At 46.4% G+C, this 14,482-nt stretch overlaps 1 protein-coding gene and 1 pseudogene across 1 annotated transcript in view; one reads left to right on the top strand and one right to left on the bottom strand.

The window, feature by feature from the left end:
- The window catches only part of GUCY1A2 (guanylate cyclase 1 soluble subunit alpha 2), a 245,866-nt gene that overhangs the window by 129,995 nt on the left and 101,389 nt on the right, over nucleotides 1-14,482 (bottom strand).
- On the top strand, nucleotides 12,301-12,396 carry LOC120996683 (annotated as a pseudogene).

Below are 14,482 nucleotides of genomic sequence, written 5' to 3'. Positions count from 1 at the left end.
AGGAGCTCTTCTCATCGCCATTCCTTGATTTGGCCCTCTCGCCAAGCACGCTTGAAGAGGGACATGAGGAGATCTTGTGCACTGTTTCCAAAATCTGGAGTATCCACAGTCAGAAAAAGATGACTGTGGGGAAAGGCAATTAGTGTTTCAAGAGGTGGATGATGATGAGACACAGTTGCCAATAAGTCAACCGCAATTAGTGTCTCAGAGGTTCAAGATGAGGATGAGACAGAGTTGTCAATAAGTGAGGTTCTTGTTAGGTCAACAAGTCAGGAGGATGATCAGAGTGAGGAACTGGAAGAGGAGGTGGTGGATGATGAAATCACTGACCCAACCTGGGAAGGTGGCAAGTTGAGCGTGGACAGCATACAGAGAGGGAGGGATCCGCAGCATCGTAACAGGCTGGAAGAGGCAGTGGGGTGGCAAAAGGGAGAAAGGCGGGCCACACCAAACAGGCCTGCAACTGTTCCCCAGAGCAACCCCTTGCGGAAATCTCCCTTGCCAAGGGGTAGGTGTTCGCAGTCTGGCACTTTTTGAGGAAAGTGTGGATGATAAAAGAATTGTCAGTTGCAACCTGTGCCGTACCAAAATGAGCAGGGACGTGAACACTTGCAACCTCACCACCACCTGCATGATCCGCCACATGGCATCAAAGCACTCTAATAGGTGGGCCGAACGCCTGGGTCCACAATAAGTGTCTGCGGGTCACAAACACTGCCTCCTCTTCCCCTGTGTTACGTGCTGGCCAATCCCCTGTCCAAGACGCAGGCTCGGATGCCTCCTGCCCTGCACCTGGACCTTCGCAAGCACCATCATCTAGCACATCCACTTCTGTGTCCCAGCGCAGCGTACAGATGTCCATACCCCAGGCCTTTGAATGAAAGCGCCAATACCCAGCCAGCCACCCACAGCCATAGCACTAAATGTGTACAAGTGCTTTTGGCAAGGGACGCTACATTTCCCTGACGGCACACTGGGTGAACGTTGTGGAGGCCGGGAGCGAGTCGTACCCTGGGATGGCACAGGTGCTACCAATGCCAAGGATTGCGGGCCCTACTTTCATCGGAATTTCTGCCACCACCTACATTAGTGGCTCCAACCCCCCTTCTCCTCCTCCACCATCCTCCTCCATTTCCACCTCTGACTTCTCATTTTGCAGCACCATTCAGCCATCAGTCAGTAGCTGGAAGCAGTGTGTAGCACTGCAGTGGGGAAGCGGCAATAGGCCGTGCTGAAACTAATTTGCTTAGGTGACAAACAGCACACCAATGGGCGGCTGCTTCAGACCAGGGTCAGTAGGTACAAATTGCACTTGCACTTTAAACTGTGTTTTTCTCCGCCGCTCCTTTTGCAGTCCCTGCTTGGTGTGGCTTACACTCCCTTAAATGTTTGGAGTGTTTTTGTATGCATGCCCTGGGTGCTACTACTACTATATGTGCCCCCACTAAGCGGATACTGCTTTATCTGTGTATGGGGGGATACTAGTCCCTTATTGGTTTGGAGCTTACTCTGTTTTTATACAATTATTTGTAACACCGTAGTGTTCCCATTATGTGCTGTTTTTGTGTATGTTTTTAACTGATATACCATTTTATATTTTTGGATATCCAATAAAGGAAATAATTAATTAAAATTGCTCTCTGTGTGGTTGCTCTTTGAGCTGTGTAGGTGATAATACGAATAACTCCATGCGAGATATTTATGATATAGTTGTTTTTGGTGCTTTACCAGACTGAGCTGTGGCTCTCGCCACTCAACCTACAACTAGGCATGGTTGTTTCTGATAATGCCCGTAACTTGGTGGCGGCTTTGGAGCTCGGCAAGTTCACACACATACCATGCATAGCCCACATGTTTAACTTAGAGGTTCAGCGGTTTCTCAAACCTACCCCAATTTGCCTGAGCTACTGGTGAAGGTGCGCCGCGTGTGTGCCCATTCCAAAAGTCATATATAGCTGCCGCCGGGTCTGGCAACGCTGCAAGCAGCGCTTGCAATTGCCAGCTCACCAACTGTTGTGCGACGTGAGCACGCGCTGGAACTCCACGTTCCACATGTTGGCCAGGTTTTGTGAGCAGCAGAGGGCAGTAGTGGAATACCAGCTGCAACATGGTCTGGGAATTCATTAGCATTGCGACTTCCTCATCTTCCAGCTCATGCTCCTCGACAGCTTGATCTATGACACGACGCAATGCATGCTCCAGAAAGAAGGCGTAAGGTACGATGTCACTGACGATGCCCTAGCTGTGACTGACCAGTTTGGTGATGTCATCAAATGGCCGAAGAAGTCTGCATGCATCGAGCATGAGCAGCCACTGGCACGGTGAAAATAAACCAAGCTCCCTAGAACCTGTCCTGCTGCAGAGTTCGTACAGGTAGTCGTTAACAGCGTGTCGCTGCTGGAGCAGTCTATCAAGCGTATACAAGGTGGAGTTCCAGCGCGTCAGGCTGTCACAAATCAGACGTCTGACGGGCAGGTGGTGTCGCCGCTGAACGTCAGTAAGGCGAGCCATGGCCGTGTAACATCTTCTAAAATGGCCAGAGATTTTCCTGGCCTGCCGCAAGACGTCCTGAACCGGGGAATTTGGCAACGAATCGCTGCACTACTAAGTTCAGGACGTGTGCCACGCACGGCACGTGTGTCATTTTGCCCTGTTTCAGCACGCTCAGCAGATTGGCACCATTGTCGCACACCACTCGACCAATTGTCAAATTGAGTGGGGTTAGCCACTGATCGGCCTGTGACCGCAGAGCTGAAAGCAGTGCAGGGCCGGTGTGACTCTTGGCTTCCAGGCACAACAGCCGCAGAGCTGAAAGCAGTGCAGGGCCGGTGTGGCTCTTGCTTCCAGGCACAACAGCCGCAGCACAGCATGGCAATGTCCCACCTGGGATGTCGAATAGGTTCTTGGAGCTTGGGGGGCGCAGCGGAAGAGGCGGTAGCAGTGGAAAAGGAGGAGTCAGCCGAGGAGGAGACAGAGGATTGAGTAGGAGTAGGAGAAGAAGAGGCAGCCTGCATGCAATCTATGGCGGTAACACCAAATCCACACAGGAGTCACGGGTTACATGCTTGACAGCCGACAGAAGGTTCACCCAGTGGGCAGTAAAAGTTATGTACCTTTCCTGCTCGTGTTTGCTAGACGTGTCTGTGGTCAGATGTATCTTGGCACCGACACGGTGTGCTAGAGATATATTCACTTGCAGCTAAACGTGGTCATATAGATCTGGGATGCCCTTCTGGGAGAAATATTTCCTTACGGGGACCTTCCATTGCGGTGTGCCAATGGCCACAAATTTTCTAAAGGCCTCCGAGTCCACCAGTTTATATGGCAGTAGTTGGCGGGCTAGCAGTTCCGACAAACCAGCGGTCAGCCATTGGGCAAGAGTGTTATCTGGCGTCATCAACTTTTTACGCTGGAATATTTGGGCCACGGAAGCCTGCCTTCTGCCAGATGAACGCGACAACGGCACGGTGGAAGGTGGAGTGGAGGACAAATGGGAGGAGAGAGGAGAAGGAGAAGAGGCAGGACGTGGAGCGCCGTGAGTGTGGCCTTGTGGGTTCTGACGGCGTTGCTCCCACTGGGCTCGGTGATGGGAGGCCAGGTGCCTTCTTAAGGCGGTCGTCACTAGGTGAGTGTTGGGCTTACTGCGACTTATGCATTGACAGAACAGGCTGCAGATGGCAACACTATTGTCAGCAGCTGACACATTAAAAAAAGCCCACACCGCGCCAGAAGTGACCGTGCATGGTGGATGGATCGCTCCAGATACATTTGTAGTCTGCATTTTGCCTCCTGTGCCCTGCGAGCTCTGCCTGCTTCTCCTCCTTCTCCTCCCTCTCTGCTGCTCCGTCTCTCCCTCTGAACTCCCCTCATCTTCCTCTCTTGTATGGACCCACGTGATGTCAATTGACACGTCATCATCGTCACCTTCACCACCACTGACATTTGAGATCTCGGAGTAGGCAGCAATAGCGGGGACCTCCTTCCTTGGGCTGATCTGGATACTGTCGTCAGACCGCTGGGTGGCGGCCGTTGCTACCTCCTCTTCCTCATCCGATGTCAAGAATGGCTGTGCATTGGTAAGGTCTGGGAATGGATGGGAAAATAATTCCTCTGACTCTAGTGGAGGGGCTATGGTGGTGGGGGTGGTGGTGGTGTCTTTGGGGTTGCATACAGCAGAGAGTGAGGAGGGTGCAGATGCAGAGGATGAGGAGGGTGCAGAAGCGGAAGGCTGAATGAGCCACTCAACCAACTCTGGTGCATCCTTTGAAGTAATTGCACACGCCTTCTCCAACCTCCCACTTAGGCTTCGGCCTGGTGCACCTGCCCGACCCCTACCACCCCTGCGGATCGGCCTGCTTCTTCCTCTGCCTGTCATTTTCAAAATGACCCTGTGCCTAAGTCCCTAGAGAAGAGCAGTATTTGTGGAAGCAGGTATATCGCAGGCCTCAATCAATATTTGGTGGAAACAGGTATATCGAACCCCTTAATCGGTATTTTGTGAAAGCAGGTATATCACAGGCCTCAATCAATATTTGGTGGAAACAGGTATATCGAACCCCTTAATCAGTATTTTGTGGACGCAGGTATATCGTAGCCCTCAATCAGTATTTTGTGGAAGCAGGTATATCAAACCCCTTAATCAGTTTTTTGTGTAAGCAGGTATTGCAGGCCTCAATCAATATTTGGTGGAAACAGGTATATCGAACCCCTTAATCAGTGCTTTGTGGAAGCAGGTATATCGCAGCCCTCAATCAGTATTTTGTGGAAGCAAGTATATCAAACCCCTTAATCAGTATTTTATGGAAGCAGGTATATCGCAGGTCTCAATCAATATTTGTTGGAAGCAGGTATATCGCACCCCTTAATCAGTATTTTGTGGAAGCAGGTATATCGCAGCCCTCAATCAGTATTTTGCGGAAGCAGGTATATCAAACCCCTTAATCAGTATTTTGTGGAAGCGGGTATATCGCAGGTGTCAATCAATATTTGGTGGAAGCAGGGATATTTTTTTCGGGCAACAGGTATATCACACCCATTGCAAATAGTTGTTCCAATAGCGTTTGTCCCTCTGTATAGCTGCGGTATCACAGCAGAACCGCACACAACTGCTGCACAATACAAATGCACTATAATATACTTTCTATGTTAGAAAGTATATTATAAGTATATCACACCCCTCAGTATATTACACCTATCGATAGCACACCTGTACCAGTCCTTAAAAGGATTTTTGTGGCCCTATTAGCTTGGTGTCCCTAACAGCCTGTCCCTGCTCCACAAATCAACCTCTGAGTACACTGGCAAAACACAGAATGTAAAATGGCTGCCAGATCAGGATCTTTTATAGGGTGGGGGTGTGTCCATGTGCTAAAAACAACTCAATTGGCTGTCCTGTCCCACCTGATGGATGTATTCAATATGTGAGAGTGAATCTAAATCGCACATCCTCATTACTATGCTTCTGATATAACAACTGTTTTATTCAGCATGATAAAACATGGCTTTTCAGCCCTATTAAGGCCTCTTTCACACTACAGTATGTCGATTTCAGTGTTTTGCGTTCCGTTTTTCACGGATCAGTTTTTCTGTTTTTTTGTTTCCGTTGTGTTTCTGTTTCGGTTCCGTTTTTCTGTATGGCATATACAGTATACAGTAATTACATAGAGAAAATTGGGCTAAGCATAACATTTTCAATTGATGGTTCCGCAAAAAACGGAACGGATACGGAAGACATACGGATGCATTTCCGTATGTGTTCAGTTTTTTTTGCTGACCCATTGACTTTAATGAGCCACGGAACGTGATTTGCGGCCAAATATAGGACATATTCTATCTTTCAACGGAACGAGAGAAACGGAAATACGGAAACGGAATGCATACCTAGTACATTCCGTTTTTTTTTGCGGAACCATTGAAATGAAGGGTTCCGTATACGGACCGTAAAAAAAAAAACGGTAGTGTGAAAGAGGCCTAATAAATAAACCTTATGCTATGCACTATAAGGAGGCATAAAATTCCTACCACCTCTCAGTTGGTGTTCCTGAGAGGCTGTGAACAGGTGAGCTTTTTGCACCTGTTCACATTATGCGGTGCTGGAGGTGGCCATTGCTGCTTTTGTGCTATGCTGGTGAAGTGATTGGAGCCCAGGGCCAAGGTGGCTTTGCCGCACAGTGAGGGCGCTGCGTGGCTGCTGGGTCCTGTTGCCTGCTGGTGCGGTGCGGGGGGCGCGATGGTCGCTGTGCAGTGCCGCGCCAAAGTTAGAGTAGGTCCCCACTTGAAGAGGCAACCTTGTCGTGGTAAGTGGGCCTATGCTCTTTGATCAAACTGTATACCAATGCCTCCTAATAGTGCATAGCATAAGGTTATATTTATTGATAATAGTGCTGTATAGCCATGTTTTATCATGCTGGAAAAAACTGTTGTTATTTCAAAAGCATAGTATTGAGGATGTGCGGTCCAGATTCACTCTCACATATTGACCACCTGATGGATGTGTCATGGGTCAAAGTTTGGCGCAATGCAAAAGAATATGGCGCCGGCGGACATCGCCATATGTCTCGCATTTTCGGCAAATCACGAATGCGCAAAGTTCGTCGCTAAACGGCCGCCGGGCGAACCGCAAGCCCATCTCTATGACAATCTCTTTTAACAAAGCTAGAACCAGCGCTGTACCTCACATGTATCCAGAGATAACACCGTCATTGCTCTGCTAGATTTATATCAAGCTGAAAGCTCAAGGGGAGTGTCTTTTCTGCTGCAGCTCAGGGGGCATGTCTCAGCTCTCCCTATCACAGCTCCGGAGACAATTGAAGGAAGAAACTGAGCATGTGCGGCCATCTCAGTGAGGCAGGTCAAAGAAATAAGAAAAAGAACAAACAGCAGGTGGCGCTATACAGATAATTTTTATTGAATAGCTCAGTGGCTATGCTAAACTTTTAATTATATGCAATTACAAAGTATTCAGATCCATGCTGGTTTGAAAACTGTCAAATTTTTTTTTCGTGGGACATCCCCTTTAAGAACCCAGACAAATCTTTTGTTGTCTTGCATTCCAAACTGGGGGACTTAACTATCTATCTATGTATCTATCTACAGCCGAGCCAAACTTGATGTTTAACACGTTAAGTAAAGAATAGCAAGAAAAAGTTAATTAACTTTTCAATGGATTTCAATGGCTTTTGTCACAAGATAACTGAGATAACACTATGACGTGATCAGAGTCAATTTTAGCTCAGCTACATCTGTATCTATCTATCTATCTATCTATCTATCTAATCTATTTATCTACCTCATAATAGTTGCACTTTAAACATTTAGGGAAAATGTAACATTACCCAAGAAAAAACAATGGATAAGGTACGTATTTGTGTACCCAAACTCAGTTATAGTTTTTTATATTTAAACATCTCAAAAATGTATACATTGTCTGCTTAATTTTGCAGTTTGTGCTTCAGCTATAATAATAGAAGTAAGGGAGCCGTGGGCTGAAATCACGATGGCTACCTATTCCGTATGTAGGCAATGACTACTTATGACTAAAGGCTTGTCATTTCCTGTTAGATTAGAAGCATTTTACAACACTTAAAGGGAATCTGTCACCTATTTTGAGCCTATAATACTGTTAACATAGCAATGTGCAATAACGTACCTTCATTCCTGCATGTGTCCTCTTTATTTTATTCAACTTTTCATTCAGATGAAAAAGCGATTTTTCTGATATGCAAATGAGGTCTCAAGGTGCCCAGAGGGGCGTTATTCCTCTGCTCTAGTGCCCAGTAACGCCCCCCTGCAGTGCCCAGCCCGTCTTTCTTCCAAGCCCAGCCCGCCTCCTAAGAAATAAATGTACTCCTACATCCTTGCCGAACGGCGCCGCCCCCTCCACTACGTCATTTCATTTATTCACTGCACCGTCCTTGCTTCCTCCTCTCTTGGCCTCCGAAATCCCGCGCAGGCGCAGTATCGCTGAGTGCCTGCGCCTGTACGATACTCCTGCTCCTGAGGGCAACAGCCTCAATAGTGTCACTGGGCATGCGCCGAGCCCAGTGACGTAATCAGAGCGCTGTTGCCAGAGATTGGCTGCAACAGTCACATGCTGGATGTTGAGGCCAGGGCATGGCAGAGCTGCAGAGAATGCCAGGGAGCAATGAAGCCGGAGCTCAGCGGTGGGGACCAGGTAAGTATGCACCCCACTGGGGGTCAGCCACTCTCAGGTCTTTTTAAGTCTTAGATAACCCATTCAAGCTGATTACAGGTTGTCCCACTGCTGAGTTGTCCAGTTCTCCTGCAGCACCACCACAGAAGGAATGAAGCAAATAAGGTTTTCGGTGCACCATGGGCAGAGCCGCTACATTTACTGGGCCGTTGCTCTGCCAGTAACACCACCCAAGGTTGTTTGTTTGAGTCTGTGGTATTTTAGTGGCAGTAACACAGAAGAAGCTAGGTGCACCAAGCAGAGCAACCCTGCCCATGGTGCACCGACAACCTTATTGGCATAAAAATAAAATAAGCATTTCTCAGAATTAGAGGACCAGATTTGCATAGTTCTGTTTCAGGGCACCTAAGCTACATGTTTACTTTGAAACCCATTTTCAACGTGACATGCTCCCTTTAAGAATGACTTTTTGAAAATCTCACACTCCATTTAAGCATTTTTTCACTGTGCAGCTCACATCTAAACCATTGGTAAATACATTTTATAAAGGTCAAATTATGTGAATAATGTTCTCTTTAATTTGACTCATCCATTGGCTTAAGTCAGAATAACTGTTGAGAAAGCTTTGATTCAGTCAATGGAACGGTGATCTGTGTAATATAACAAGCGGGCATGAACCGATACAGAAAACTGTAAACTGTCCAAGGCAAGATCAAGTGCGCCGATTCTACCGGAGGCAAATAATTGCTACACACAGCGCCTCGTCTCTCATCAGATGCTTTGCATAATAATAGTTCTGAATGCATAAAAGAATAATTTATTCAACTTCTGCAGCGGTAATAAAATAATCCCTTCTTCGTTTCAACATTCATATACGGTGCTGACGATTGTCCTACTAATTTTAGGTCTTTTTCATCCACTTTGATGTATCGGTAAAGGTTGTGCACCGCATTATCCAGTTTCTACTTATCAGGTGACCCCACAGATGTACCTTGAATCTACTGTAGCAAAATCTGCAAGAGACCCCAGCCTACCATGTGGCATTTATAATACAGTTATTCTCTTATGTGGTAGGAAAGCCTTCGACTTCCTCGGGCACCAGGTCCAGGGTGCCACTGCTACCTCTGCACCAACTACAGCCATGTAACATGAGTAACCTAGATCTATATGAAGAGATCACCAAACCATGTGAAGAGGAGCTACAAATTTTCAGAAGATCATAATAAGGCCTCATGGACAAGACCATATTTAGCATCTGCGTCCAATCTGCATTTTTTGTAGACAGCACCCAGACCCATTTATTTCTATGGATTCCTCAAAACAGACGGTACACGGTTGTTAGCCGCATCCATATGTCTGTTCTGCAAGTTATAGAACATGTTCTATTTTGGTTCCGTATTGCAGATGAGAGAGCATTTAGTTCTAGTGATGGGAGGGAGAAAAATGCAGAGTCAGTTTATTAAAGAATGGAGTACAACACACTGTTTTGCTCTTCCCGGTGCCGGCAAAGACCAGACGGGGTCATCCAACAGTAGTATCCTGATATCCCTTCATCCTTGACCACAGAAACCCCAAGCAGCTGAAGAAGGTCCCTATGAACCGAGACGTCCGGCTCATATATGGATAGTGGTTACGCAGCATTTAATTTCCTATAAACTGGATCATGAACCTCTTATTGTGAAAGTCACTAAAATAAAATTTCCTTTAAATTGCAAAGAATATTCCGTGTGCGCAAATTTATACTACTGAGAAATGCAGAGTCCACCTGCAGGGGCGGACTGGCCATAGACATCACAGGGTTATTTTCTGGTGGGCCGATGCCCAGGGGGCCACCCTAGCCCCCATCTCTGCCTCTGGTCCATAATCAGTGGTAATTAGCCCTGAGAGAATCAGGTGCTCATGTACCCACGACTACACATGCCCTCCTGAATTCAATTATCCGGCATATCACCTCCTAAGCCCCCTGCTCCATATCTTAATCAGAGACAACTGGAAGAGGAGGAGAGAAAATGGCTGCTATTGATGACCAACTCAGACGGACAACTTTTGGGGCAATATATTGTGCGGCACTGTGGTATGTGGTATTTTGTGCTATGGTATTGCTGACCCCTACTTTTGTTGCACTGCCTCCTGTCAATTAAGACCCTCCTACAATATGGGGTCACTTTTAGGTATTTTTTTTCCAGGGACACTTTAGGTTCCCAATACGCCATTGTCCACATGAAAGGTATCCATGGTTTGTGGATCAGTGGTTTGCATGAGGCCTAATGCAAATCGTCATCCAAAGCCACAATTAAATGATAAGTCAATGTGGTCCATTGGGCCTCTGCCATGGGATTGATCTAGCACTGTTTTGTGATTTCTGAACCATAATGTAATAGGATACATAGGCCACGTCTGCTCTGCCTCATAGAAACTTGTGTATACCTGCACTGATGTGTTTATGTGGAGAATGAGTCACATTTCCAGTTTCATCTTACCCATTACTCCTAGTAACACAATCACAAAAGTGTCATCTCAGCTACAGTTTGCTGCCCCAAAGCAACTACCGGTAACTAGAAAAATTGTTAATTGTGCACTGCTTCTTAAATGTTTTGCTAATGAATAAAACTTATTTTGTAGATATAGTTGCCTATGACCCACAGTAGAGAACAACATGTATTTGAGACCCCTATGGGTTACTTTTTACTTTCTCATCATCCTCAGCCTCCTATTAAAGATTCTAAGAGATTTCTGAGGCTCCTACAGCTCTCTTGCTCTGGCGGTACATGCCCACCAGAATCTCTCTACTCTGTACTAGTGGCTTTGCCCACCAAAGTGACGTAGCTCTACGTGCTCCATTATAGGCCTCTGTGGTCTCTCCATTTCATGTCTGCGGTCATTTGCTCTTTCCAGCTCTTAAAAGGCCAGTGTGCACATCCTAAGCCAGGCTCATCTATCTGTCTAACCGCTACTCCGAAGCCTCCACCCTGTGCCACTCAATGCACTGGTTGCCCATACAGTACAGAATTCAATTTAAAGTTTTCCTTCTCACCCACAAAGCTCTCCACAGCGCTGCACCCCCTTACATCTCCTCCCTCATCTCTACCTATCATCCTATCTGTGCCCTCCGTTCAGCCAATGACTTACGACTAACATCCACCATAATCCGAACATCTCACTTCCGTCTCCATGACTTCTCTCAGGCTGCACCAGGGTTGTACTATTCTCTGGAATGCCCTACTCCAAACAATTAGGTCAATTCACAACATCTACATTTTTAGGTGCTGATCAAACCCTTCTCTATTCACCACCCTCAGAATGATTCCTCTGAACCTGATTTATAAGCATCCACAACACTCCATGCACTCAGAAGCACTACAGATACCAGCTGGTGACTGGCTTATGTAGCCTTATATTTACTCCCCTATTGTGTTAAGATGGCCGAACCATTGTATAAAACAAGCACTTCTACCTTTTGTCTCACCCTCATCTTCTCATAAATTGTAAGCTTCTGTGAGCAGGGCCCTCAGTCCTCTTGCTTTAATTGTTGACTTGTCTATTTCTTATGTTATTTATGACTCTGTTTGTACTTGAACCCCCTGATTGTAAAGTGTTGCAGAATATGTTGGCACTATAGAAATAAAGAATTATTATTATACTATTATTAATGTGGCCCTAGGCTATTACTAGCCTTCCCAGTGTATTTAAGGTGCCTTTCCCCTATGGTAAGGTGTCTGAGCAGTAAGGTTTCTAGCTTGGTGAAGGTGTTTAGTGTCCTCTGATCCTCCTGCCTGACCTCTGCCTGTTGACCATGTTGAATCTTGCCCACCTGTTGACTTCTGTCTGTTGACCATGTTGAACCTTGCCTCCACCTGTTTATCGTACTGATCAACCTGGGTCAGCTGTCACTAAACAGAAATTACTACAACAGGTAGCAGCCTGGAGGTTCCCCTTCGGTGAAGACCAGATCCCTGCACAGGTGTGAAACCCAGGGGGCACTTAGACTGGAAGGGTTAAAAAGGGTAAAAATCAGGGGGCCACTTAGAAAACAACCTTAGGAGTAGCCCTAAGCCAAATCCATTCAGTGAAACAGTAGGTCCATACCCACTGCCTTGCTATGGGATCTGAATGTGTTTTAGGGTCTTGTTTGAGGTTTGATGTACTGCATCGCTTCTTGGCCTTTTGGCTAAGATCAAGTGTAGTATCTGTTCTTAGATTCCTGGTGGCCAGAGCCCTGCCAGGATTTAGAGGAGAGAACCACACATCAAGCCTAGGGTGTACGGCTTGGCTTTAAATGTACCCTTGCTAGGTGACCAAGGCCTCTGCTGGATCTAAGCCAGGGACTGAGAGGTTTGAAAGCCCCAGGAGTGCCCAAGGAGTGGTGACCCTGGGGTGCCTGAACTCACTGGGGGTGGGAGCCCACTGAGTGATGGCACATTTGCACGCACTTCACTTTCTCACATTTGAGCGCACACACACCTCTCTTTGCTCGGCTTCGGCCCAGAAAAAAATGAGGGATTTTTATAATTTACTTTATTTATTTTTTATGTTCATTTTCCATGTTTGTTTGTTCACTAGGATTTCTTGGGTATGGCGCCCTTAAAGGGATTCTGTCACCAAGTTTTGGGCTATAGAGCTGCGGACATGCACGGCTAGATCGCCGCTAGCATGTCCATAATATATCTGTCCTATAGGGCTGTGTGGTTTTAATTTCTTTAAAAAAGGATTTTATAGATATGTAAATTAGTCTTGAATGTGTCCAAGGGGCTGTACTAACCTTCCTTGTGCCCAGCCGTGCCCAGCCACGCCCGCCTGTGAAGGAGCCCAGCACCGCCTATGTCCTCAGAATCTCTTCCTTTCATTAACTATAGATTGCCGTAATCTCGCGATGCGCGAGCTCGCGCATGCGCAGTGCTGGTATAGTGTTCTTTCCCTGTGCTGGCATCAGCCTCAGGAAAGAACTGCGCATGCACGAGCTCGCACATCGCGAGATTACGGCAATCTATAGTTGATGAAAGGAGGTCTCATAACAGTTCATTGTTATTTCCATTACAATCACACCGCAAAACCCTTGGAAAAGGGAATTAATCAGCCTTTTTTATGATTTTGAGATGAACTTGTCAAAGCCACAGAGCTAAATTTGTCATTGGCCATGTTGAGATATCATCGTACTGTATGTTTTTTTTGCATTAGACATTCTACTCTTGTGCAAATAAAGCTTAAAGGGCTTCTGTCACCCCACTAAAGTCTTCTTTTTTTTTTTGGGCTACTTATAATCCCTATACTGCGATATATCAATACATAATGTTATTAATCATTTTGGTTCAGTAGTTTGCTGGTAGCAGCCGCATCCTCCTTTTAAAAAAACGCCCCCTCATGTTGATTGACAGGGCCAGCGAACGCGCTCCGGGTGTAGATGTGACGTCATCGGCGCAGGCGCATTGAGGATGGAGCGGCCGAGCGAGCATCCTCCCCTCAGTGCGCCTGCGCCGACTGAAGACAGGTACGGCGCAGGCGCCAGATTTTGAATGCAGACAGGGCCAGCCAGAGAACGAGCTGGCCCTGTCAATCAACATGAGGGGGCGTTTTTTTAAAAGGAGGATGCGGCTGCTACCAGCAAGTAGCCGCCCTACTTGCTGGTAGACCGGTAATTTGCATATGATAAAAGTCCGTTTTTTTTATTAACTACTGAACCAAAATGATTAATAACATTATGTATTGATATATCGCAGTATAGGGATTATAAGTAGCCAAAAAAAAAAAAAGACTTTAGTGGGGTGACAGAAGCCCTTTAAGCTTATACAAAATGTTCTACAACTTTCTTATATACTTTCAATTCTCATATTTAAGATCTCTGTCCATGATCTGTTGACATGTCCTGATCATATCCAACTGACAGAGGTATAACTTGAAGCTCCTGGACCCCAAATGCAGGGCACTCATCTATTATGTCATTTATAACAGTGGTTCCCAACTTTTTTGCACCAAGGACCAGTTTCATGCAAGACAATTTTCCCAGGGACCTCGGGGGTGGTGGTTAGGGGTGGTTCTGGGCTGCGCTGACTGATTCACGTGCATAAAAAATCTCTGCCACACTCCATTATAGTCCATGGGACCGGAAGACATTCTGGTAAAATCTGGCAATGCCGGAACCAGATAGCTCCACTATCCAGCAGTGTGAAATAGGCCTTACTATTACATTGATATCTGCCTGCCTTTATTTCAGGATGACATTGTAACTATACCTGAATTGGCTGCACAAAACTGACTAGGGTCTAGTGGTCACTGGGCTCTGCTGCAAGGGTCTCTGCTGATGTCTGTCTCTGTGATATTTTCAAGGTGCACAGG

Source organism: Bufo bufo, chromosome 3 (assembly GCF_905171765.1).
Source record: "Bufo bufo chromosome 3, aBufBuf1.1, whole genome shotgun sequence".
In the NCBI taxonomy this organism is placed as follows: domain Eukaryota; kingdom Metazoa; phylum Chordata; class Amphibia; order Anura; family Bufonidae; genus Bufo; species Bufo bufo.
The sequence above is the reverse complement of the archived record's forward strand: the minus strand, read 5'-3'. Positions and strand labels throughout refer to the sequence as shown.